This window comes from Passer domesticus, chromosome 3, assembly GCF_036417665.1.
Source record: "Passer domesticus isolate bPasDom1 chromosome 3, bPasDom1.hap1, whole genome shotgun sequence".
Taxonomy (NCBI): Eukaryota; Metazoa; Chordata; class Aves; order Passeriformes; family Passeridae; genus Passer; species Passer domesticus.
The window spans coordinates 94,358,021-94,384,672 of NC_087476.1; the positions used below are offsets into that span (position 1 = coordinate 94,358,021).

The 26,652-nt window shown below is 39.4% G+C and overlaps 1 long non-coding RNA gene across 2 annotated transcripts; it reads right to left on the minus strand.

The window, feature by feature from the left end:
- Positions 1-202: 202 nt before the first annotated feature.
- Positions 203-26,227, minus strand: LOC135298199 (uncharacterized). Of its 2 annotated transcripts, XR_010360207.1 has the most exons (3): positions 26,038-26,227; positions 13,110-13,280; positions 203-318 (listed from the first exon to the last, which is right to left on the minus strand). It is a non-coding gene; the product is annotated as an uncharacterized LOC135298199 (long non-coding RNA). The 2 variants fall into 2 exon arrangements; XR_010360206.1 differs by lacking the exon at positions 203-318 and having other exon boundaries at positions 11,467-13,280.
- Between the last annotated feature and the right edge of the window lie 425 nt (positions 26,228-26,652).

Consider the following 26,652-nt stretch of genomic DNA (forward strand, 5'->3'; position numbering starts at 1 on the left):
TATGTGGCACATTTTTGGGAAACAAAGGCTTTGCATCCTCTCAGGCAGGAGAATGCTCACTCTCCTGGCAAATGCTTCACAATGCGGTGAGAGCCACAAACTCTCCTGGGAGACTTTAGCAGCTTCATGCCAGTGTTTGAAGAAAATTATGTCCTGTGATCTTCACTGGGACATACCTGTTTACAGTTCAAAGAGACAGTGCCAGAATGCAGACATGAAGAACAAAGTCCAAACAGGACTCTAACAGTAATGCCAACGATCCCTTAAATCTTCATGGCAGGAATCTGTCTTGTTACAATGGCTCCAATAATATTTTCCCTGGGACAAGGATAATTTCCATTATTTGAATGCTTCTTTCTATATCCTCTGAAGACTATGTATGCAGAGGGGGAGGGCGGATCTTCATTTTTGGGAGACATGACAAGTGTTGAGGTATCAGTTTGAAATCACTCACAGCTGGGGTACACTTAAAATCTGTAAATCTGAGCAACCAGTAATCACATATGAGTACAGAAGCTGGCAGACTGGTTAGGAGGGGGCATTGTATACCCATTGTACACCTTTATTTTTGTACCGAGCAGCTCCTGCCTGCTCCCATTGGCAGCTGAGGGATAGCCTGTGTTAGCACACGAACTTACAGAGCAGCAGTGAGGATTTGTGGTGACTAATTATTTGAATATGAATCAACAATGCAACGCTGTGGCAGAACAAGGCAAATGCTCAGCATTGAGTCACATTAATAAGAATGTCACGCATAAAAGAAATGAGGTAATTATTCTGCTCTACTTCACTTGATAAGCCTCTGTTGGAACGCTGCGTGCTGTTGTGAGCACCACATTAAGAAAGAAATACATACTAATTGGAGAACTCAGAAGAGAACAACAAAAATGAGAAATTATTTGGAAAATAATACTTGTGTGTATGACTGTTCATGAACAAATGAAGTGCCATAAAAAAAGGGAGCAATTATTCTTATTATCTTAATTCTATACTAATACAGTCATTAAGAAGGGAAGAAATTGAAATGGGCAATGGCAGGGTTACAGGATGAAATGCAACATAGAAACAAGACTTTCAGAGCAAGAGGTCAAAAAACCTCTTGGCATCACCATTTGTGGAAACAAATTAAACTAGCATGGACTGCAGAACTGGCTGGAGGACAATCAATTTCCTTCAAATGTTTCTGAGGTTACCAAATTTAGCTTCATGTCAAATCAGAAAATGTCTAAATTCTCTGTAGAGGAAAATGCTATGAAAATGGCACATTAAATAAAAGTTTTCTGTTTGACAAAATGTATTTTAAATGAAATTATTTTCTATTTCATGCTATAATGAAAAGTGATGTGCAAAGGAAAAAACCAAAACAATTACCCCAAAGGTGATGAAATGGAATATGTCCACAATACACACAAATATAAAAGGAGATTTAAAAAGAATTCAAAACCATAAAATAATTTCAATTTTCAGTAGAACATTATAGTGAGTGATTTATTTTACTTTACTTTACCTTATTTTATTGTACCTTATTTTATTTATTTTTTAAGCCAGCTTTGTGAGTCACATGCTCATCAGGGAAGATTTAAGAAATGTATCTCCTGTTTTGAGACTTGTAAAGTTATTGTATAGAAAGGGAAACAAAAGAAGGTCTCTGATGGTTGCTCTTGAAATTAGAAAGTGCTTTTGGAGACTGTACTCTCCACTTCCAGTTTTTAACAATTTATTTCTAGTACTTGTAAAATACCTGAGAAAGCACACAGATCTACAATTTGTGCAGTGCTGTTGATCAAGTGGGCAATTTAACATACACTGTGTTAGTTTTCAGCAGTAAAACTGTCCAATTTAAAATCTCACTGTGGATTTTTACATTTGTGTAGGAAAAAGCCAATTTTTAGAAATATCCACTCTAAGCTACTGGAACAAACAATGAGGACAGCATAGCTGTGTAAGACTGGATGCTACTTTTTGGCCCTCATGGTTATGCTGCCCCTTCTTGCCTTCAGATTACAACATTAGCAAATTGCCCGTCAGTTCTGAGCGTGGCACTGGGCCTTTGCAGCCCTGGGGATATCAGTAACACAAAGATTGCCCCTTGCCAGCTGCAATGACCTGCGCCCTACAGCTCTATCTATCACATAAAAATGCACTGCTCTGCTACTGTCACTTTTCACAGCTCCATCTCAATATCTCTCTTCAGGTTTCCTGCTGACTGACAATGTCAGTTACAACATTTCACACAATTTTTCTTCTCTATGTGTGAAATTACATATCCAAGAACTGTGAAAAGAGAATCAGCAGGTTCCTGGTGCTTTCTCTCCGTAAGGAAGAAGAACTAGCCACCATCTAAGGAAGCAGCACAAGGCAATAGCTCCAGGGGAAAAAAAATCTATGAATACTTGTTCACATTTTTAAACACATCTTCTATGGTTCTCTTCAAACTGTTGTCAGAAAAGAAGGTCCACAGACACTACTTACCTTGAGCAATGTAAATTTGATTCTGTGTAAGTTTTAAAATTGTATTTCTTGATAGTGTTTGTTCTTTTCTTTGCCCATTACCTAAGCAGTCCCTGCCACTAAAATAATGCTATTATGCCTAAATTATGCTGCTCTTAGCATCAAATTTCAGGCAGTTTTTAATTATGAAAATTTAGATATGTAACTTAGAGCTTCCCCAGGATAATCTTTGCATATGTTGCCAGGACTTAACATACCAGATCAAAACAGGCCTTGCAGTCCTTGGAAGAGATTTGTGGGCTATATTTTTACATGAATAAACTCTTCTTGTACACTTTCTCCAGTGCATTAACATGAACAGTCTCTTCTTTAGAATTAGACACAACTGTCCTCTCTGATTTTATCTGATTGTCATGGTGACACATTTAATATATTGTGTGCTTTGTAACAGTTTATGCCCATCTCCTACAAAGTGGTAAAGAGGATTTTATTTTTATTAGCAACAAACACAGTCAGTGGGGTTTCATATCATACTGTGGGTTTTTTCCCCTTGCAGGTAACTGAAGAGTAAAGCAGAACTGCAGGACAATTGATACCCTTCCTAAGCTTTCTTGTGTAAGTTATTGCCCTCGGGACCTTGAGTGTTCAACTGCCACAGGCAACACTTGAATATCATTAGAAACAAAGAAATATTTTAAACCCCAGGGACCCATTCAGATTACAGATGACCTGACACACTGTACTGGTAGATTTTCAAGATTTGGACCTCCAAACCCAGTTTATCCAGGGCTTGTATCCAAAAGTCAGTCCAGGAAGGAAAGTTGTGTGTCAGTCTTCTTTTCTAGCATGTCCTATTCACTGAAGAATTTTTCTTTAGCCTTTTGAAAACAATAAGACAATTGTAAGTTTTAATTTTGTATCTATTCGCTTTTTTACATGGGTGTCCAGCCTTGAAAAGCCATTCTGTATAACCACTAATATTTCATCTTTTAAATGTAGGCTTTTGCTGCAGACTACCATGCTTCTGTGCTCTGTAGGATCCAACTACTTTGCAGGGCAGCAAATTTGATTTGCACTAGGAAAGGGATATTACACATATAAAATTTCACAGTTCATTTTATATCCCAAGCATCAGAAGCCCTTATTTGAGGTCTGAACCAGAGGGATTTGCTGCTCAGAAAATCAGTGTATCCAATATCAAAATATTTCAAAAGTTAATTTCATTTCATCCTTCCAAAGTCAGTTAATGAAAGGTGCAATTCTAGTGAATAGTCTTGGTCACAAAACTCTCTGGGTCCTCTTTAGTTTCATTAAGAGAGCAAATTAACGTAATGTTAGATGCTGACATTTAAGGGTCACTGCACTCTACATTGCAATAGAATGGATAACCATTAAAAATATTATAAGGTTAATCCTGCAATGGGTGAATCAGAAGTTGAGGATGCTCAGGCCTCCTTAGGAGCTACTGATTTCTAGACAGATCTCTAATGACTCAGCTCTGCTCTTCTGATGCCCATGTTCTCCGTCTCGTTGTGACTGGTGCTGTTCCTGGCTCACTGTGAGCTTCACAGGGATCAAAACCCTGCCTTCAGGGATGTGCCTGAACCCATATTCATTTAAACTGAAGAAACAATGCCTATTGTCAGAAAAAACCCTGCTTCTCAAAATTAGGTGAGGGAATGTCCTCTTTTTCCTTTTTTGAGGTGGTTCCGAAGGAAAGTGAGTTGCACAGTCTGTGAGGCAGACCTGTCAGCATTTTTCCTCATAGTTACAGACAGCCAGGAAAAAAAGAGCAGAGTACTTGGATGAAATTAATGTGTCATTGCAAGAATATTTTTTTATTTTACTGACGTAAATCTTGGTTCTCCCACCTCTTCTCTCTACAGCTGTGGGCCATTATTGGTATATATTTCTTAATTTATAATATTCTGAACTAAAATGTCTTTAATGTTGCAGATTTTTGGAACTGAGTGTGGCTGAGATGCTGTGCCACAGACAGAGTACAGGTTGGTCTTCTGGTAGAATCCACACAACTTCTGGCTCAGCAAGGCTTAAATTGCTGCACCCCCACACTGGGTTCAAGGCGCTGCAGACCTCAAACTGATGCAGAGGATAACAGTCATAGTCTCAGGTGTGTTCTTTCGCCCACATTAGTGGGTGTCTTCTCTGTAGCTGCTGAGCTCATCCAGTCCTCAAACTCCCTCAATGTCTCCCTGAGAGATGTGCAAAAGTTGCTGGAAAACATGTTCTATTTTTTGTAAAGAAAATGAAAATTTTCACTTGTAGGTCTGTCTTGGTGCTCTTCTCATGTGTTATTCACCCAGCATGAAGTCATCAGTTTAGAGTGCTCAGGCTGTCTTCTGGCTGCTGCCCACTGTCCCCCAAACCTCCTTCCTTGTTCAGAGCTCCCCACACAGATCTGCAGAATTAAACCTCTCAATCCAATCCTTACTTAGAGGCCTCTTAAACCGTGCACAAAATTGGCAAGGGGATGCTGAGAGCTGGATGCTGACCTGAGAGTCAGCATGGACCTGCAGTAAAATCACAGGTAAGTCACTTCAGATTCAGTTCTTCTATCTGCACTGATTTCTCTCTGGACTCTGAAGACCGTGACTGAGAAATGAATGCAGGCACCAAACCTGAATACCAGCCTTAATAAAACCCTAACTGAGAAGAAAAATATTAAAACCTAATATCCATATTTTGATACACACCTATGGAAAATTATTAGCATTTTAATTACAATAAGCTACTTTGTGTTTTAAAACAAATAATAACAAGTCAAAATAATATTTTATTATTATGATTAATTCAGTTTTAAATCACAATCCAGTTGTGATTAACTTAAACAATGTGGTTCTTGATTTAATAGGGCAGGATAAATCCTAGATACATTCAAAACTGCAAATTACAGGATTTTTTTTATCATTGCATCTAGTTCCAAAACCCATGGTGTTGTAGAAAAAATATTACTTATTTTATGCAAAGTTTTAATAGTTTTCAGATAGTTCTCTATATCATTGGCACAATTTAAGTCTCTAAACATCCCTAGACGTTGTGGTGCACAATTATAGACTGATCAAGAGAAAATAAATCCAAAATGAGCCCATCTAGCAGTTTCCAAATGATGCCTGTGCTGGAAGATGCAGTCCTTTAGGGTGTCTTGGTGTGTACAGTACTATTGATAAGCCCCAGTTTTTGAAAGAAATGTCTGCACATCCTGCTTCAAGGCAGGACAACCATTTCAGCCCAGAAACCAGAAGTTATTACTGATAAATCAGTCTCCTACCATCGCTCACAGTTCTAAACTACAGGCTTTGGAAGGGATCAGTAAAGTGCATCAGACTCCTGGTCTTCATCAGCACTTCTCCCTTTCCACTTCCACTCCAGTCCCTTCCACACGCAAGGATTCATGTTGAAGTAGAAGACGATCTGGGCAGTCACTCCTTGCAGTCATTTCTGCCCCTGTGATTGTATCAGCAGAGCCAACTGAGGACAGCAGATACTTCAAGATATTTTAGACAGGAAGTCAAGAAGCTGCATGACCAGCCTGGAAGCCAGAATCACGTTTGTGTTCTGTTGTATCATACTGACCTGTTTTATCTCTGACGGTTGTCACAGCTTTGGAATTATTATTAACAAAGCCCTGTGACTATCTTTACTCCTAGAGGACAGTACCAGAGAACTGTGCAAAACACAAGTCATCAAGACACTTAAATCAGCATCAATGTTTCATTAGCACAGCTTGTGTCCAGCTAATTTTCCAGGCTTCAGCCAGCACTTTTAATGAGTCATTGACAACTAGCAGAGGAAGTGCACACTGGTTACAGGCCTACTAAGGAGGCTAAGTATGAGCTCACTTTTCAAAAATCCCTGAGATTCTGGGACAAATAGTCACACACTGGGAGTTCCATCCATGATGCCTTGGTCTTCTGGCTGAGTGAAGGTAAATAGCATTTTTCTGCTACTGTGACCACAGCATGTAACCATACTGTAGCCACAGATGGTAGCACCACCCCTTCAGAGGAGCTGCTGTTTCCCTCTTTCTTCCTCATACCTTTCTCTCAATAATTCTTATGCTATGAGGAATGTTTCCACAGGACTCTGCGGGTTTTATGTATTGAAAGATCAAAGCCTCATATGGAAAACTATCGGATCAACCAGGCTGACTTTTTACAGTCCCCGGGCACCAAATTTCAAGACTTATTTTCCAAGCCCTTTTTCAAATGGGACACAGGAGAGTTTGCACAATGCTGGTATCCTCACAGTTCAAGCACATATCTGAGCAGAGAAAACATTCATCCTTTTTGTTGCAGACACTCAATTGGATATGCTATGTTCTTTCAACTGCTTGATTGCTATTTGGCAGTAGTTTCTGAACAATTTCAAATTTAATGGTTGTGTGTATCAAATAAAGGGGCTGCAGTAAAGCAGACTCCAAGGATATGCATATTTTATGCTTATATCTAAAATTAATAACTGCTGTTAGTGCAAATAAGTAAAAGAAGTAATATGTCATCACTGGACTTTTGTTTAAGACTAATTTATGTGATATCTGCTTTTTATCAAGCAATAAAAACATTCTTTTCTCCAGCTCCAATGTTAGTACATACATTTGGGATGAAAATAGTATGACGGGAAAAGCAACCTGCTATGCTCTTGATTTTGACTAAAATACTCTTTCCGGGAAAAAATGAATTTATTTAAGGTAATAGAGAAACACTACTCTTTACCTCAAGAACTTCCAAGGTTCTTCTCTGAAGCCATGGGGAATTGAGAATAGTCTGGGTTAATCCACAGGTAGGTTCAGTGAGGTGCAGAAACTACTCTCAGTGAAACATATCACATGTTGTCCATCCATCCACCTCTCCATCCATCCAAGATGAAAGTCCCAATGCAGGACTAGAGAGCTGGTCAAAACTAACCAGACAGCTTGAAAGCAAAGTACTGGGTCTTTCTTCTTCTTTCAGAGACTCGTGAAACAAAGTGTTAATTCAGCCATTGCTGATTTTAGTGAAATCAAGTGAGAGGTGAGGTAGCAACCCATACCCAAGGGAAAGGATATTTGCCACTGCAGCAGTCTTGTCAGCAAGTGGGAAAAGCACAAATGAAAGCCTTATATGCCATGGAGGTTCTGTGGCTTCACAGAGCCTTAGTGTGCACCATTTCCTCAGAAAGCCCTTCAGAAACACTTCAGACGCCCACATATGATAAATATTCAGCGAGGTCCTTGGCAGAAGACTAAAGTTTTAGTTAACATAAATGACTGCTGTCTGCAGCAACTAGCAGGCTAGTCCATGGAGGGAGAAGCAATTTTTGATTTAGTCCTAAACAATGCTTGGGGCCTCCTTCCAAATGAACGATCACTCTTTCTGACCATAAAGCACTTGAAATCAACATTCCTATAGCAGTGAACAGCCAAAATTGTATTTTCAGAAGGGGGAAATACATAAAAGTGAGAAATTCTGTTAAAATGGAATTTAAAAGAAGAAACAAAACAAAAAAACCCCATAGATCCTGTATTTATACACACTATTATAGTTTCAGAGTAATTGTATATTACGTATTTAAAAAACCCTCAGAAACCAATCCTTAAAGGACCACACAAAAAGGCAGCATGAGTGTATAATACAGCAAGGGCAGATAATTGGGGTAAGAAGAAATCCTTCAAACAGTGGAGCTCATGGAAGCAATGAACTAAATAGCAAAGAACATAAACCATAGTAAGTCAAATGTCAATTCATAATAAAGCTGGCCAAAAAGATTGTAGGCAACAGCACACAAAAAGAATAAAAAAGGGCAATAAATTTTTTTTTTTTTCAAACATATTAAAAGAAATTCTGTCAGAGACATTGTACGGTTGAGAGATTATTGTGCTGTACTAGTAGTGCTTATGAATGACAAAGTAATATGCATGGTGCAAGGAACCCTAACTGCACACACTCAGCTATGAGCTCTAGATAAGATATTATCACTAAAAAAGAGATTTGGTAGGTTTTGTTCTTGTGGGTGGCTCAGTGAAAATGTCCGATCAGTGGTTAGCAGCTACAGAGTACCAAGCAGAATATTAGAAATAACTGGTAAAGGAATAGAAAAATGTAGAAGATGTGGGATAAAATTTGCAAAAAAAAGAGCCTAAACTTTCTAGATATTATGTATTGCTGGGGAAGGGTGGGCTGTCTGTGAGCATTTCATTCAAGGTTCTTCTTTCCATCCCTGAAAAACAATAACTCAGAGGTAATCTCGGTGATATAAGCTTGGTTTTGCTACTTTAAAAATAGCTTTTATAGTTTGTGCAATGAAGTGTATGATATAATGCTCTTACTGGAAAAAGACAATCACTTACAACCTTTTTCTCAGCTTGATATGACCATATGCTTCTTAGGCATCTTGCTACTTATGAAAAGGCATTTTCTCTAATTACGAGCCAAAATTACTCAACTATTCCTGGATGGAGCCAGGTGCTTACACCAGGTTTCACAAAAGCTACCCTCTTTCGTAGGGAACAGCCTGGTGGAGAGCTGAAACTCCTACCAAGGAGTGGTGTGAAGGCTCCCAGATCAGGTGAGATTGCTCAGTCCCAAACCTCCCCCGGTGGGAGGTGCCCATAATGATCCTCTCTTGCCGAATGTGGCTGGGTGAAGGGATAGCAACAAGCCCCCATTTCCTTCCTAAAAGGAAATTTAAGCATTTCCTTGAAGCGCATGAGATCTAAATAACCTCTCTTGCCTAAAACGATGTTTACTCTCAGTAGACTGTCCTTGGTACAATCTGTAAGGTGTTCCTAGGTAGGATATTTGAATTTCTTCTGGAGAAGGCTTCGCCAATCTGTCTAAAATATTAAATATCAATGAATAAGAAAGAGGACATGATTCTATAGTCTTGTGCCTGTGTCACTTGTTGGGGAAGGTGAGGAAATCTGGATTGGAACTGCTGCTCTTGTTTATACTCTTCCCACATTGAAAAGTATCCTATCCAATAAGTGACAGGTACCTTTTCACTGTCTCCATGTAGCTGAGACCTTGAATCCAAAAACGTCTTCTTGCCTGATGTCTGAGAATCTCTCTTATTCAATGCACTTGAGAATGGATTTGAGTTCTGTTAGTAGTGAGAATAGCAACCTCTAGTAAATAGTGATTAGTCTTAAGGGTCAGCCTGCTTTGTGCCAAGATGATCTGGGTCCTTCTGGGTTGGCCTTTCTGTCTTAGGGGAAGATTCATTTCAGAAATGCATCCATCTGCAGATCCACAGCTATTGAGAACTTACACGTAACAGTGGCAAGAATGTCCTCAAGTTGTTTTGTGGATTTGTTGCCTACCTAACTGCTGTCACCAGTTTCAGAGAAGATGGCCCCTATGGGACTACCACCTTTTTGCAGATCCAGCTTTTAGGTCACCCATTGCAAAGATGACCATTTTTTGGATGACTTTCTTCTGAGTTCATGCATCTTGAATATCTTAGTCCTTATTTGAATCTTCATCTTTTTGTTAGGTTTTGGACAGTATTGAAAGGAAGCTACAGAAGAATTAACCTATTGGTGGGGAACAGATCTTTTGGAAGCCGGTCTAAGACTGGAAGAAATGCTTGTTACACCAGAAAATTCTACATACCTCTTTAACTTCTCTTCCAAGTGCAAAAGAAACTCCCCCAACCTCACTTCTCTACTAAACACATAATAAAACATCAAAAAAGGGGGGTTTTACACAAATCTGTGCACAACTTCTTCTTAGGGAGAGAAAGAGAGCAGGAATCACACGTGGTACATTGCCTAAAGTGCTACTGGATAGCCATCTGATTCTGCTAATGAAGGGTGTGGTGCAAGAGCCAGAACAAGCCAGAAAATGAGACACTGGCTTTTACATTAATATTTTGTTTGCCTTTGAAGAAAAACCGAAAGCAAGTTAGAGTTCAGAAGAAGAGATCTATTTTATGGTCCGTGCCTTTGGTTTTCTTTTGAAAGCAAGTTTGCTTGGTTTATTTTTGAAAGAAAGTTTGCTTCCTTGCCAAGAACTGACCTTCAGGACAACTTTTTTGTTGTGTGTTGCATTTCTCTTCCTCATTTTTCTTGTCCATAGATAGGCCAACAATATTACAGACTCTGGAATTCTGAAATCTTTGGCACAAGGAGGAAGTTATTGTATAAATCTAATAGGTCAGAACCTCAGCTGGTGTGAATTGCTGTAACTACACCAGAGTGTTGCTGATTTACACTAGTAAATAATATGGGTCTGCTGGTCTAACAGCCAGAATACATACTTCCTTCAGAAGAAATACCAGATCCCATTAAAATCCTCCAGTTGGTTTCTGCTGGACAAGCAGAAGCCCTGTTACTCTGTTCCAATATCTAATTGCCATCTGGAACCAGTAGCAACCACATGAGAATGTTAAACTGCAGCATTGAGAAGCCTGCCTCTCTTTGGGCTTGATTCACTGCTGCAACACTAGGTCTGTGTAACTTCAAAGTGTTGAGTGGAGTCCTCCATGCTGAATTCAGTGCCCTGTACTTGTCTAATCACTTTCTTTAGAACTATATTTTTTTCTCCTTTTCCTAAGCACTTATTTTGCATGTTTTGAGGGGAGAATGGGCACTGATGGAAAATGGAAGATTTTGTCTCTTCTGTAAGATTAACATTTCCATCTCCATATTCCAACCCAGTATAAAAGCTGCATCATATTTTCTACACACCTCTTGTTTGTTTCTTTTTTGCTAAAGTCATCCTCACTCTGGGATTTTTTTCATTATTTCTATGAGCTATCATTTATGAATTCACTTTTATATTCTTCCCCTTTAACTTCTAACTCATTCCACATATTGTTTTGTGATAAACACAAACACATAAACAGAATGGAGCATTAGGATGATTAAGCTTTGAGTACAGAAAAAGGCAGGCAAAAATATTTACACCAGTGATTATATTTTCAGTTAAATCAAAGGTTATTGTCCATATGCACATACAAGGAAGATATTTAGACTTTAAAGATTTCAAATGTGGAATTCACTCTAGGTATAAACTATTGGAGTTTGGGTTGTTTTTTTTTTTTTTTTTTTTTTTTTAAGACAAAATGACATGTCATCTTCAAAAAGGAACTGACATAGTGTGAGTAACATCGGTTCTGATATAAACACCTTCTCTAAATCACTGTTTTTTACCCCATGAACTATCACTTCTGTAGTATTGAGTGTTCATCTCCCAAACACATGGGAACCACAGTATCTGCAATGCACAAAAGTATCTGCAGTGTCTGCAATGCACAAAAGCTTGGTATGTCCTATAAGAAAGTCTGGTTATTGCCCCAGGCAGTAGACAAGTTCCTAAATCCTTTTAAATCTGTAAGACAGAATTTCTCAGGACTTGTGCATAAAAGTAAGTTCAACAAATGGATATTAGTGTGAAATATTTGTACTATCAGGCCCCTAGCTTCCATGTGGTGCTGAGTGTTTTTAAATGTTGCAGATGAAAATGGGAAAGAAAGACTCTGGAACCAATAAAATCAAGGCACCATTCTGCCGAAGTCATCCTCGAAGAGCAGAGAACAGGCAATGATTTAAGGACTCTGTGCATGAGATTTCAGCAACATCCAAAAATCTGGGAAAGGTGAGAAGAAATGTTTCCCCCGCTGAAAAGGGGAACTAATCTTTGAATGACTTACAGTAGCTGTCTAAGAAAAAAATTAGCATATATTCAGTGCTATTTCTGTGATGTCTGGAGTAACATAAACACAAATACAATTATGGATGCTAACAGTTCTAGGTTCTTATTAGGAAACCAAGTAGTACATTTCATAAGGTATTATTCATCCACAATTTGCTTCCTGCTTAGTCATGTCAGTATTTGACCCTTAGGACTCCTCAGAAAAGTTGTGTATCCTTGTCTGTCATTCACATGGACGATAACACCTTTGCTGTGTTACAGAATGAGGATGAAACTGGAGACTGATGGCATTGTGCTGCAGTGGACATGATATTATTATTTATTTTAAATTGTATAGGCTGCATCCTGCAACTAACGTCTACTCCTGAATGCAAAATAGATTTATTTTCAGAAGTTAGTGTGACACCAAGAGGTAACAATGAAATGGAACCAGTATTAGGGACAATTCCTACCCTTGGTTTCCATGCTTGCTCTACAGTGGCAGCTAGTTAATGCTAATCATAGAATCATAGAATATCCTGAGTTGGAAAGGACCCACAAGGAACATTGAAGTCCAGCTTTTGGCCCTGCACAGAACAGTCCCAAAAAATCGCACCATGCGCCTGAGAGTGTTGTCCAAATATTTCTTGAACTCTGTCAGGTTTGGCGCTATGATCCCTTCCCTGGGGTGCCCAACCACCTTCTGTGTGAAAAACCTTTTCCTAATACTGAGATTAAACCTTCCCTGACTCAGCTTTGTGCTGTTTCCCCAGGTCCTGTCACTGGTCACCAGAGAGGAGAGATCATTGCGTGCCCCTCCTCCTCCCCCCATGATGAAGGTGTAACTGCAATGAGGTCTGTCCTCAGTCTCCTCTTCCCCAGGCTGAACAGACCAAGTGACCACAGCAGCTGCTCATACAGCTTCCTCTGCAGGCCCTCCACCATCTTCTTTGCCCTCCTTTGGACACTCTCTAAGAGTTTTATATCTTTGTCTTCATATATGTTCATGCTGCCCATGAGACTTACATCACTTGGGCATCCCTCGTGCCGCCATGTGTCACAGAGAGAATTTGCTGAAAGATCACAGATGTGGACTTCCACAGCACCAGAGATGCTGCAACCAATGCACAGAGAGTGCAGAGTGTGTTCCCAGATCTCTTCTCCCCCAGCTGTGAGGGTGCAGGGAGCAGGAAGAATCTGAAAAAAGAGAATCAAAAATGAAACCTCCTCAATGGCAGTATTTCTTGAATTCAGCCCCATTATCCTATCTACTTCAGAGAAACTCAATCAAAAAGTTTAATATCATACCCCCCCAACAATTGTAAGTAAAATTAACAGATTTTCAATGCACTGATATTTCTCTTTCAAATTATATACCTTCCTGACTTGTTTAAAAAAGGAGTCAGTGATTCCAGCCAAGTCTCCTACTCAGAAATTGAGTTGTAACAGTCTGTGAGATCTGATTTAACTTCAGTTGCACATAATGTTTTTTCTTCCACTGTTATTCTGCGTATTTTAAATAAATATTTTACTTCTTTATGTGTTTACTTCGAAGCAACAATATGAGTATAGTATAATCTTGTCTGCACTAGGACTGAGAATAACATAGAACATATTCAGAGTGGTATAAAAGAAACAACCATTCTACATGGGTGTTATATTCAGGTTTTATTTGCACATATTCCCTATAATTATAGTTTAAGTAGGCTATTTTCCATACCCACATAGGCAGTATTTTCCACATAAAGGTTCACATTGACTTTAGACCCACCCACAAGCTGTTTACTTGCATCTATACATAATGATCAAACTCATAGCTACTTCAGCCAAACCTAAATATTTTAACTTGTGTTTCTGTTGCCAGCCATTTTCTCCTGAACAAGTTGTTTCCAGTTTACACAATGGCTTTTATGAAGTTTCCGGTGCAATGTGTTTGCTCTTTCAACATGGATATTGACTGCAGCCTCAAATTCAAGCACAGATTTTGAGCAATCAAAACATTATGAAAGTTCTGGCAAAAAAGTTTTATTTTAGCTGTTTTCCAATGTTTATGCTGTTTGCAGAACCTGGATTTCACTTGAAATTCAATTTTTAATCCCCCAAAAGTTCAGCAGAACTAAGTCATACAAATTTTCATTTATTTTACTTTGTTCATCTATTGGAAATCAACTTGATTTTTATTGCCAGACATTTTGAATCTGAAAATATGAGAACAGGCAAAATACTAAGCAACAGTGCAAGCCATAAACCCATTTCCCACTCAGTTTTGGACCTTTCCCACTAAGCTCTTTCTCAAGCTATTCCTAATGGCACTATTGTAAACATGCTCTTCTCCATGGATTTTCAGATAGAAAATATGATGACACTGTAAACTGCAAATTAGCATGGAGTAAGTGAGGACATCTTTGCAACAGGCAGATTCCCAAAGAAATAACATCTGCATGTATGTCCCTCAATCTCAGGGAAATGTCCCCTCAGGCTTGAGAGAATTTCCAGTTCAGGGCAACCCCCAATGTTATCACTCTCTTCAAAGTGGGCCATCAATGAAAAAGGAGCATTTTCTCAAAAGAACACCTCCTAAGCACAGGAAATTTTCATAGGTAGGGATATTCCCAAACAACATGAAAATCCTCGAAGGGAAAACACCCTGGGATGTGAACTCTAGAGAAAGAGAAGATAATGTACACATACATGCATGCAATGTGAAATCTTTCAGGAAAAACATTCTGTCCAAAGTAATATGTGAAGGGTTTTGTTTTGAAGAAGCCACCCCCTGCTGTGGCAGTAAGTATGCATGTATGATTACTAAGATGCCTAATTAAATTATCCTTATCTGAATGCCAGCTGAACTCAACAAAGCAGATAATAAGTTCCAGAAACAGATACCATGTGGGGGGCAAATTATTTTACTTCGAAAAACTGGAGCCTGAAATTAGAGACGTGTAAATAATAGAGAACATGGTTTCCCTCCACCCCCACTGTCTGCACCTGAACTGCTATTTCCATCAGACGGATCGTGGAGCCAAGAGGGAGCTACTCTCACAGCTCTGCATCTTTACTTCTTAATCTTTAAAGAGATTTTAGTCTGCCTTCTAACTCCACTTTTAAAAGTGGGTTTTCTGCAGATTTGCACAAGTGGGAGTGATACTGTCTTACTTTCTTGCACAAATTAAACATCAGCTATAGAGAATCAGAGTATTATCAACTCTTAATTATTTTTCAGAGTTTTATCTTGGCTGCAGATTAACTGCATCATGTGGGGAGAGGCTCCAAAGATGGTTTTGCATGGAACTAACTCTTCTGAGGAAAAGCCGTCCATTGGGACACTGCCCAGCACATGTGGAGCCTCAAGACAATTTGTACAGGAACAATCAAGTCTTCCACACAACACTCCTGGATCTGAGAGTCCTGGAGAACACTGTGCTTTCTAAATTTCCAAATATATTCAATATGTGCCTGTGTTACCTTAATCCATCACTGGCCCTGCTGGATCAAAGCTAGGTCCTAAAAATCCATTGGCTCAGACACTTCCAAGCACTTAATGGACTTCTTGAAGTGCTAACATAGGTTTGATGCAGCACCTGGGAGAACTAGAGCTCCTTGAACCTGAAGACCCAAGGAGTACACTGCAGAAACCAGATCATCTTTAACATCAGCAGAAGCCAAATATAATCAACAGTGAGACAGGGATAATTAGCTTGAAACTCATCTCTTAGATTTAGGTTTCAATCACTTTCCCCAAAAAATTTAATGTGATTAATTATTGACACATTCGACAGCACACGCTTTTTAGGCCAGTGCCCAGCCAGTGCCCAGCTTTGGCACAGGGGAATGCTTTGCTGAGAAGTGTTTTTTGGAGCCAAAGCCCCTCTGGGAAATAATGGCTTACAGGGCAGAAGAGGAGACTTCACTGGTTTGACTTAAAGGCAGTTCAGGCCTCTTCCAAGGATTGCAAGCAAGTAGCCGAAGATGTTGGTAATTTTGGCACATCTTGGACTTATAAGTGTATCTTTGGAGTCAGTAAAACAATGCAAAGCAATGTATTTTTCAGTGTACTGTGATAGGCAAGATTAATACTAGAAACATTATGCCATGTAGGGTGTGATCATTTAAACACTCATGGTACCTATAGAAACAACTTTCTACTGATTCTGCATGAAATTCACTGATCCAGGGAGTTTTCTGTCCCTTGGTTAAGGTCAGAACATAAAAAAGGGGATCAGATATCAGCCATTTATTACTCTGAAATGCTGGAACTTGAGCTGAGCTTCAGGAGGACCTTTCCTGAAGGCAAGAACAGCTCACAAAAGCATCATCCCTAAAGGAGGGTTCAGACAGTGCAGATTTGCAGTTGCTTGTCTCAGACAATGGACTCTGGTGAAACAACCTCACTCTTCTGTACTGCAACTGGGCACTACTGAGCTCATACCAGTGCCAGCTACATATCTGCAGCTGAACAGTGGAGAGCCAGCAGAAGCTTCTGTCCTGGCCTGACCCACCTGGCCAAAAGTTGGTCAGGGAAATTTCTGCATGCTTCAGACACACTATAGAAAATTATAGTAATATCAGTAAAAGTGTAGTAATATCAGTATGTCCTTGGAGGAGCTAATATATTGCACATCATATGTATATAATGTGTGTAGTCTATATAGTTGCATGTGTATTATCATAAGGCATACATTATGTTACATATAATATATAATATTTTTATGTTGATAGTCAATATATTGTGATATAAATAAAAAAGTAGGAGCATTTATGAACAAAATTTTCTCTCATTTCAATTTTCTCTCTTTTTTTTTTGTAAAAAGTGTGTTGCAATGGTAAACATGAAGGAACAATATTACAAGACTAATACTGTTGGAGTTTGAAAAGTGTGTCTTATGTTGATAGCATAGAACAGCATACATCAGGAAACAAATTTTCTAGGAAACTATTTTTTTTCTGTGAAGGCTAATACAGTAAATCACATAAAATTTGCTTTTTGAAATTCTAGTGGTACTGTAAATGGTTTTAAAGAAAAGATTTAGCTGCAAAAAATGTCTATGGTGAAGGTAAAATTCCTAAGGAACAAAGGTTTTTCCTCATGCTGGAGGCACAACCGCAGTGCAAAGTCTTGGTCAAGAACGGTTCATCATTCCTTACAGATTTCCTTTGTAATATTGCCAAAGCCAGCTTCAAAGATTTCATAGAAATTATGGTCGGAAGGGACTTTCAGATCATTCAGTCAAACTTCCTGGTACACCACTAGTCAGGAAGCACTAACTAAATTCCTTATAACCACCTAAGGAACTTGGATGCAACAAGTATTTCAGAAGTCCAGAAGACTGGAAATATTCAATATTAGAACAATTTAAGTACTAAAGCAACTACAAACAGATGCTTTTAGGCCTAAGGAATTTTAGATGAAATATCATTAGTGAAGGAGTGGAATTGTGGTTCAATAAGAGATTAAGAACAAAAATAAGACTACCATAATATATTACGCTCCCATGGAAATTTGGCCTGATTAGATGAAGTTATTTCTTTTTCTTCTCTTCATAAAATTGCTTCTACTTACAAAAGAAAACTGCATTGCTTTATTATACTTTGGCTTCTCCAAGATATTGGATTTAGAGTTACATGATATTAGAACAGAAAAGCATGGTTATGTTGGCTAAAACTGGATTGCAAATATGTCTGAAGTGTAGATGATAATGAGGAAATATCAAGGCTCCCATTGAGATTCCAGCAGCTCTGGTACAATATTATTTTGTATTTACATGAGAAGTCTAAGTAGTGTTGTAGAGTTCTTGTTGAAAAATTATCTGTCAGGATTCAGAGATCTGTGAGGCAAAAAATACTAAAAAAGGCAAATTACTTTTGCATGGTGATGTGGATCATTTGATTAAATGGTCATGATCTGACCATTTAAAGGGTGCATTTTCATATATCTAAATGCCAGGTATTAAATGGGAGACTGAGGAATACAGTCTGTTCTTAGAGGATGGTAGGTTTTATCCTACAGAACAACAACTCAAAGGAGGCTTCTGTCATTGTATATAATTGGCTCAAAAGGTAGCCTCAGGGCAAGCTGTGGCCAAAAAACCTAGTGCAAACCTTGAGTTTGCAAGAAAAGTATCAGGGAGAAATAGGAAAGCCTTCTGCATCCTGTGGGCAGGCTCCTGGTGAGGTGTTAATCACTAGATCCACCGCCAGGTGTGAGAGAGGCTTTAAATCCTAGTGGTACTAAATCCAGCTGACTGGCTACACATTCATGTTGGCTGGAGGAAGGATGCTGTAGCTTCAGAGCATCTTCCCAGGCCCAGGCTGTAGAGCAGGATTGCCCCTAGGGTTGGTCTAGCAAACCATGGCAGCCAGAGGTGGGGTGTGACACACCTACCTGCACTGCTCAGGAGCACTGTGCACCTCAGCACATCTACCCACGCAGGCTGAGAAAGGCCTGTGCTATTTGGTCATTTTCATTCACCCTACAGGGAACAGTAGCAAGAAATTACAAATGTGGAATGAATTTTGCTGTTCATTTTGCTGACAGGGATTTTTTAGTTACATTAAATTCCAATTATTTTCCAAGAAAGGAACTTGTGGCTGACCTCATGTTTATTTTCAGCACAACAACTAGTTATGCACTAATTTATTGTGGGTTTAAATTTTTTTTTTTACTTAATGGGAATAAAAACTACTATACCTGCTAGGAATTAAAAGTAATATCATAACAAATAGGCATCTGCTGGAAGAAAAGAACTGTAAATCATTAGGGACATGTGCAATCCAGGCCTCTTTCCTCTCAAGGCTTCATTGGAGCAACACGTAGAAAGAAACAGCCAATATTTTAGAAGTAACAGGAAAAAAAATCTGTACATAATTTGATTTTTTTTCTACAACAGCATCTTTACTTGCATGTGACCAGCTTATTAATCAAAAAACTGGCAATATATAGCTATAAAACTGGCTTTTCAAAGATTTATCACTTTGTCATGCACACAAAGAGATGCACATTTTACGTGTTGGAAAAATGCCCTCAGCAGCAAATAACGTTTATACAAACTCTGAAAAGCCAGAATTCCATATCTTGTGCTAATGATGTTTAGTATCCAGCAGAAAGCCTGAGAAGGAACTTTAACATGTATTAATAATACTATGCATTTTAGGTAGATATTGAGCACCCAGCTCCGGTGTGATGAATGTACACATAAACTTCAAAATTAGTCTTAAAAGCATATAAACCACTTCAGTTGTTAAGATTTTCTAGAACCAGCGTGTGTGGGTAATATCACTAAAAGCAGGTATGTTGGATAAAAATGAATGATGTTCCTTTTCCAGTATAAACCCAGGAGTTCATCTTCCAGTGTTGTTTATAAATAGAAGAGAGTCAATTTGCTTAGGATCTGCAGGACGTTTGGGTACTCCATTTAGATAATGACAACATTTTTAACACAGCTATCACTCATTAGGTCAAGAGGTTGTGATTAATCAAGAAGTGTTTTGGTTTCGTCTGATAGACATCTAGTCTCTTTAGTTTACAGTTGAATGAAGATGGCTTCAACAGTTTACAGAATAAGCTGCAATGATACATTAGACTGAAATTGAGATGGAAGAGAGATGTGTGATCTATTTTAACCATTCCATTTGCATTACAATGTGCTGTGTGTGAATTCATCTAGGCATTGCTAGAGTAAATTAAAATCTGCTGGGAAAGTGTTGAATGCATTACACAACAGGAATGCACTGGCAGGTTACAGCTACAAGTCTGCTGAATGTTACTAGGTGATATTGTTGGTGTTTGCATGAAAAGAGGAGAGTCTTTTAATAGCAAATGATTGGTTAATGGCTGATCAGGAGATGAGAAAACTTGAGACAGAATGAGGTTAGATGAAAAAAGTCTCATTATTAAGTCTGTTTCCACGGCATATTTGGAAAAACCTCCAGACTGAGGCAGTACAGGTCTTGCCACAAAGACTGCAGGACAAGGATTCACACTTCTGGGTGATTAGCAGAAGAAAAACAAGCCTGCAAACACTTGGTTGCTGTATGAAATATCTCAAGATACTATAAAACCTCAAGGTCACAGTCTAAGATTATCTATCAGCATTTTCCTCTCACCAAGCTCTGATCTAGGATATTGTAAAGGTCTTTGCTCTAGCAACACCTCTCAAGGAGCCAAAAGGAGTATGTCCCAGGGAAGCAGACTGCTCTCAGTAGGAAATGAGAAGTATAATCAGCTGCCCACACCATCTGTGAATACACACTTTGCATCCACAACCACAAATTACATCTGCAATCTGCAGTCAGACTAGAACCTTAAAACCTTTGCAACATCTTTGTAAAAAACATATTGCCATAGCCCACATTGCACGGAGGGGTTGTCTTTGAATAGTCAAGTAAGTCAAGTGCTAATTCAGTGTAAAGGTCATAAAAATAATACATGGCTTGAGAGTTTATTGCTTTTTCATAACATACTTATGTTGCTCATTAGAAAAAAGTGGGTGAAATCTCTGAAACCATTTTTCTTTTTTAATATATGCTCTTTGGCGGATGCAGCCTGAAGACCTTTGTGTTCTGTCACCTTTGTGTTCCCTTTCTCCTGATCACCCATATACATACAATCACACATATGCATGAATGCGTATGAATTTCCTTTCATATAATGCTGACAGGTTGAAGGCAAAGTAGCACCAGGTGAGAAAATAGAAATCCTGCAAACTTTTTATTAAAACAAATCCTATAAATTTCACTCTTCCTCTTTCTCTCCAGATTATCTAATAATTCTGTGCTAAGCACTGCACACATGCTTTCTTTAATACTACAACCAAGGAAAAATATGAATGCTTGCAAAATAACACACTGGAATCTGTGTGACCTCCAGTACCATTATTCATTGGAGACATCTGAAAAATTACAGTAATGACATGTTGTTGTAATTAGCATTAGAAATTTCCCTGGTTTAAATTAGAGAACATGCACTAGAAAGTCCAGAAGCTGCAAATGAACTGCTTTATGATTCTAAGATGACTTAACAACTATTTCCACACTTGTCAAAGTCTAGCATTGACTAAGAAAATCCAGTAGGCTCTCCAGACTAAAACACCTTCCTCAGGCAGGGAATTCCTCTATGTGATGTTCTTGCTGGCTCTCTCCCAGGGGACACACTTGTCCTGCTTTTGGCATGACTCAACTTCTTGTTGAGTCGACCTTTGCCCCCTTAAATGAAAGGGTTTCATGCCCTGGAAACTGGCTCTCTTAGCAACTTCCACTCAACTAGAACCTTATTCTTCCACAGCAACACTGAAGAAACACAGTAAAATACCTGCTTGAATTATTGAAAAAATAATATACTTGGGGAAAAGGAAATGCCGGGCTGACCTAAAGCTTCTAAGCAGGCTACATCAAAGGGTGCATTACACATAGCTGGAGGATTAATGTCCAGTTATCTAATTAATGTTTTTATCATTTAGCATGCTATCGAAGAGATTTTAGAGAGAACAATACTTTCAGATAAAACCATAAATTCTAATCATTAGGCAGCTGCCTCTCCTGATCATATTATTAGAACACATATCCTAAGTAATCTCTGAAAAGTCAGTATTTTCAGACTATATGAGAAAATCAAGACATTATTGTCCTCCCGATTTTCAAAAGAAACCTATGGAGAAGGAAAAAAACAGTCTATCAAGAGCTGCAATGTTTCCTGAACTAAAGTAAAGGGAAAAAAACAAATAAGTGAAATGCTTTAAACAATTAAAGGGAAGGATTTGCGCAGGAAAGAACTTCAGTATGAAAAGTGAATGAAAGGAAAACAGGCTAAGAAGAAAAAAAAACAACTGAGGCAGCCTATTCAGTCTTGACTTAAAGCTTTTCTATAATAATACTTGATTAAGTTTGGTTGTTGATTTTGATTAAGGTTGTTGATTTTGATTTTGGTTGTGGATTTTGATTAAGTTTGGTTAAGTTGATTAATATTTGATTAAGTCTGGTTATTGATCCTGCAACAATACCCCTAATGATCTCATCATCTACTGTCTAATACTGATACCAAGATTTTAGAAAAGGGGTCAGTTCTCTGCTGAAGTTAAAACTATGACTGCAAAATACCGAGGAATGAATACAAGTTCAAAAGCAACAACAGGCAATTTGAAAGTCCTTATATTTCCAAGTTGTCTGTAGAGACAGGATCTCTCCTTGCACCCTGCCCTGGCGAGCAGGTGTCTGATGCTTTAATTCACACTAAACAGCAGTCACCCATCAGGGCTCTAACTGGTTGTGGCAAACTCCCCTCTGCTTGTGGCTGGTAGGAAGGAAGAAAACAAATTCCTGTTTATTGTAAAATGTCTTGGAGTGTGGAAAAGGTTCAGAAGTCCTAGCAAAGCATTTGAGGATTTATCCTTAAAAATATGCAAGTATCTTATCCCCCTGTGAGCTAATGAGAGTCCAACTTCAAACCTGACCCTTGGCCTCACCGCACAGTGTATTTTTGCTCCAGATCTGATCTGACCATGTGCTTCTCACAAAGTTCTTTACATCAGAGATGGCTTTCCAGCATTATATTCTAAATAAAAACACAGGCTCCTCTTTGTAAAGGGGCTTGGAATTGAAGTCTGGTCCTTTGGTGGAGAAAAGGTATTGAACTCGTGCCTGAAGGCAGGCTCCTGTCCAGAGGCCAAAGCAAGACTGGAGCAGGGGGCACCATTCCCATCCCTTGCAATGAGGGCATTGGAGCAAGCTGGATGTGGAGGCAGGGGGCATTCACAAGCCCACAGTGGTCTGATTGAGTTGTGTCTCAAGGACAACAAGGTGTTTATTGCAGTGACTTAACATCATCAGTAGATGAAAATAAAAATATATATCATAAAGGAATATATTAAAATCCCTGTTTTGGTAGTTTGAGCCTTGGAAGTCCTGTCAGCAGCTCAAAGTTCATGAGATTTTTAGTTTAAAACATTTCAGGGTTGTTTTTCTTGACATACTGTTGGTGTCTAGGTTGATACCAGAAAGAAGAAAAAGTACACTACCTTACAAATACAGACTTGAAGTAAAACAACTCCAGCATCTCCAAAACTTTCTAAATAAGGCCTAGAAAGCCCTGTGCAAATATTAGGAAAATAAGCGTTGTATCACCAACAATATGGTGGATATCTTATTCCTATTTTATGAAAGGTGAAAACAAATTAGAAAGAGGCTGTCCTTGATTAATGTTATGTTTCTGTCTGGCATTAGAGAAAAGTTACCTTTTCCCCCACACTCTTTGGTGCACGATGATACGTCATATTCAGCCCAAACCTCAAGCCTCCAAAAAAGAGCCCTCAAGACAGACAGACTGACCCAAAGTGCACATGACACAGTAGGGCAAGATTCAGTCCTGCCTGCACAGAGGACTGAGCCAAAATGACCATTTACTCTTCAGATCTACATCTTAGGGGAAATGCAAGAAAAAAGAGCTACCAGTAACACCATTTCTTGCAGCAGTGTTCATTTATGTCTTTACATAATTTCTGGGGAGCAAAGAGCTTGTGTTTGCACAGCCATGAGAGGCATGGTGTCTGCAATCCTCTTATTTCTTTTTTCTCCTTTCTCATTTCTTTTTCTCCATTGTCCTTCAGCTGCTCTAATTCAGTGAAAAATGTTGTTTGAAGAGTTTTTGGGCATTGCTTTCCGCAACAACCACTGCACAGCTGAGCTAGGACTTACTGCCTGTACAGCAGAAAAATAAACTCGGCTAAGGTTTCTTCAGTTTAGCAGTAATGGAGTGGGATTTCTTTTAATTTAGTTAAATACTGTTGCTTGACAGGATGAAATTTGATCTCTAAGGTAGAGATTAAAACTGCTGGACCTAGTGCAAACTATTTGGGGTTTTTAATTATTCTTCTGGTGAATTATCCTAATTAAATTTGTCAGACAATCATAGGATATACCACTTGTGTAGAAACTGATAATCACTGGCCATTCATCTCCTGTCTAGTAGGTATTATATTCTCTAGATAAAAATCACATGAACTGGAAAAGCAGCATTCAAAATATTGAAGTTGATGCACAATCACCTAATTAACTTTTCCTTAAGCACTTGGAGAAACATGGAGTAAGTGAGAAGTAGTGTATTTTACAGAGCTTTTGCCAAATGATGCTGTTGGTCACACCCAGAGTTGTACAAGAACACATTTTCCTGGACGAAGTACCTGGCACAAGATATTGTTTGGAAAGGGAAAGGGAGGGAAGACACAGCAAGGCAAGGCAATGCAAAGAGCTTTCTAACTTTTTTTTAGCTTGTGTTAACAGATAATTGGCCATCTACTGGACAGAATATTACTTCACTATCCTAATAACTTGGCTGCACATAAAAAATCTTTTCATGCTGCAGCTTGGCTCTGAACCATTAACTTTTTTCTTAATAACAGCAATAAAATGAAAGTCAGTCCACAATTAATTCCCTTCACCAGACTTCAGTGACCTAAAATATGTAGCCTCCTTTGGAATTCTGTCAAACTCAGTGGTTTCTGATGGATATTATTTATGCTTCCATGTATGCAAACAGCCACTCATCAAGTTTTTGATAGATACTATTAGGAATTTATATTGTACATGTCTAAGCTTACATTTCAGACCTCTGTGGCCACATTGAAGAAAAGTATTTTTGACTTTATAAACCATCATTTGCAATTTCATACACCAGCTATAGTTAGCAAATAGCTTTCTCAGTTGAATTTAATTTTTTTCTCCATAATAGCCAAATGTCTGTTATTGATAGAGATATCAGAAAGCAAGAAGTAAGACCAGATTAAAAATACTGAATTGCTTTACTCTAGTTAAGTTCCTTGATGGAATGATTTTGAAAAACAGACATTTTAAAACTTCCAGTAACATAAAAATATCTACATATATTTGAGAACTGCCTTTTTTTTTTTTTTTTTTTTTTTTTTTTTTTCCCCCATGCAGGATGCCAAGAACTATGGCCTGGCTCTCGTGACAGTGCCCTGCTGCTCCTCCTGAGCTTCCAAGCCATATTTGTGGCTCCCAGGGAACGTGTGCTGTTTCTCTCCCTAGCCTCTCTGCAGGAAGGCAATGAGACAAGGCATAACTGTGCTGCTGCTGCAGCAATCTAGGAAGACCAACTGGAGTCAGAAGATTTCTCTGAGCTCCATTAGGAGACCAGAGTTCCTGGAGAGACACTCCAGAGGCACTGCACAGTAAGAGAGGTATAAGCATTGGCCTCCATGCATGATGTGACAGTTCTCTGCGCGTGCTTTCCCAGGGCACCTGTGTTGTGGTTTAAACCAGAGAGCAGCTAAGCCCCACACAGCCACTCACTCACGCCCCCATGGCAGGGTGGAGGAGGGAACTGAAAGACTAAAACCAAGAAAACTCATGGGTTGAGAGAAAGATGCTTTAATAGCTAAAGCAAAAGGCTTGCATGCAAGCAAAGCAAAACAAGGAATTCATTCAGCACTTCCCACTGGCAGGCAGGTGTGCACTCTCTTTGGGAGAGTAGGGCTCTATCATGCATGATGGTCACTTGGAAAGGCAAGTGCCATTACTCTGAATGTTCCCTTTCTTCCCTCTCCTTCCCCCAGCTTTATATGCTGTATGGAATACAATATCCTTCTGGTCAGTTGGGATCAGCTGTCCTGGTGTCCCCTCCCAGCTTCTTGTGCCCCTCCAGCCTCCTTTCTGGTGGGATGTGATGAGGATCAGCAATGGCCTTGGCTCTGTATAAACTCTGTTCAGCAGTAACCAAAACATCTCTCTATTCCAGCACCGTTTCCAGCACAAATCCAAAACACAGTCCCATACTTGCTACTCTGAAGAAAATTAACTCTATCCCAGCCAAAACCAGCTCAACTTGCTTTCACCATAGTCACTCAACCAGACCAGAGAATATGGCTCCAAGTGTCTATCAACAGCTGCACACTGATGAGCCATTTTAGATGCAGCTGTCCTGAGCAGTACAGGTTTGCATACTCACTCAAGAGTTTAAACCTTTTGCCACCCATTTATTCACAGCACAATTACTGTGGGAGTGTGGAAGGGAGCAGCCTTGGATTCTGGTTTCTGCTCCCCCCAGCCATGATGTGTAATGAGCTCGTCAGTGAAATCCATCTCAGCCATGGCATGGGGGCTGGGAGTAGGAACCTCCCTGGTGCCAGCCTTGGGCTCCTGCTCCCAGAGTTTCTCACTGCCGCCAGCTCCTGCTGGGACAATGCAGGTACCGAGGGCCGTGCGGGGCTGCCCACGGGCTCAGCCCGATGTCCCTGTGTGGCAGGAGGCCTCAGCTCCCTCTGCAGCAGCGCGAGCTGTCCTGCTCTGCTGCGTTGTGGGCCCGGCTCCTGCGTGTCCCGGCAAGGCCTCCCAGGGCCGGGGCCTCGGCTCCCAGCAGTGTGGGCAGCGAGGCCCAGAGCTCCCGACTTTCTGCGTCTCTGGCAGCAAGGCACCTTGTGGCTCACATAGGACAGCTCTGAGCACAGGGAGAAGGCAAATTGCAGTCATCCCCAGCTGATTTAGGTCCAGTGCAAAGGTGCTTGCTTGGTGCTGAAGCGTTAAGAAAGTGAGGAGTGGGCTTTTTTATTGCATTTCTCCCTGC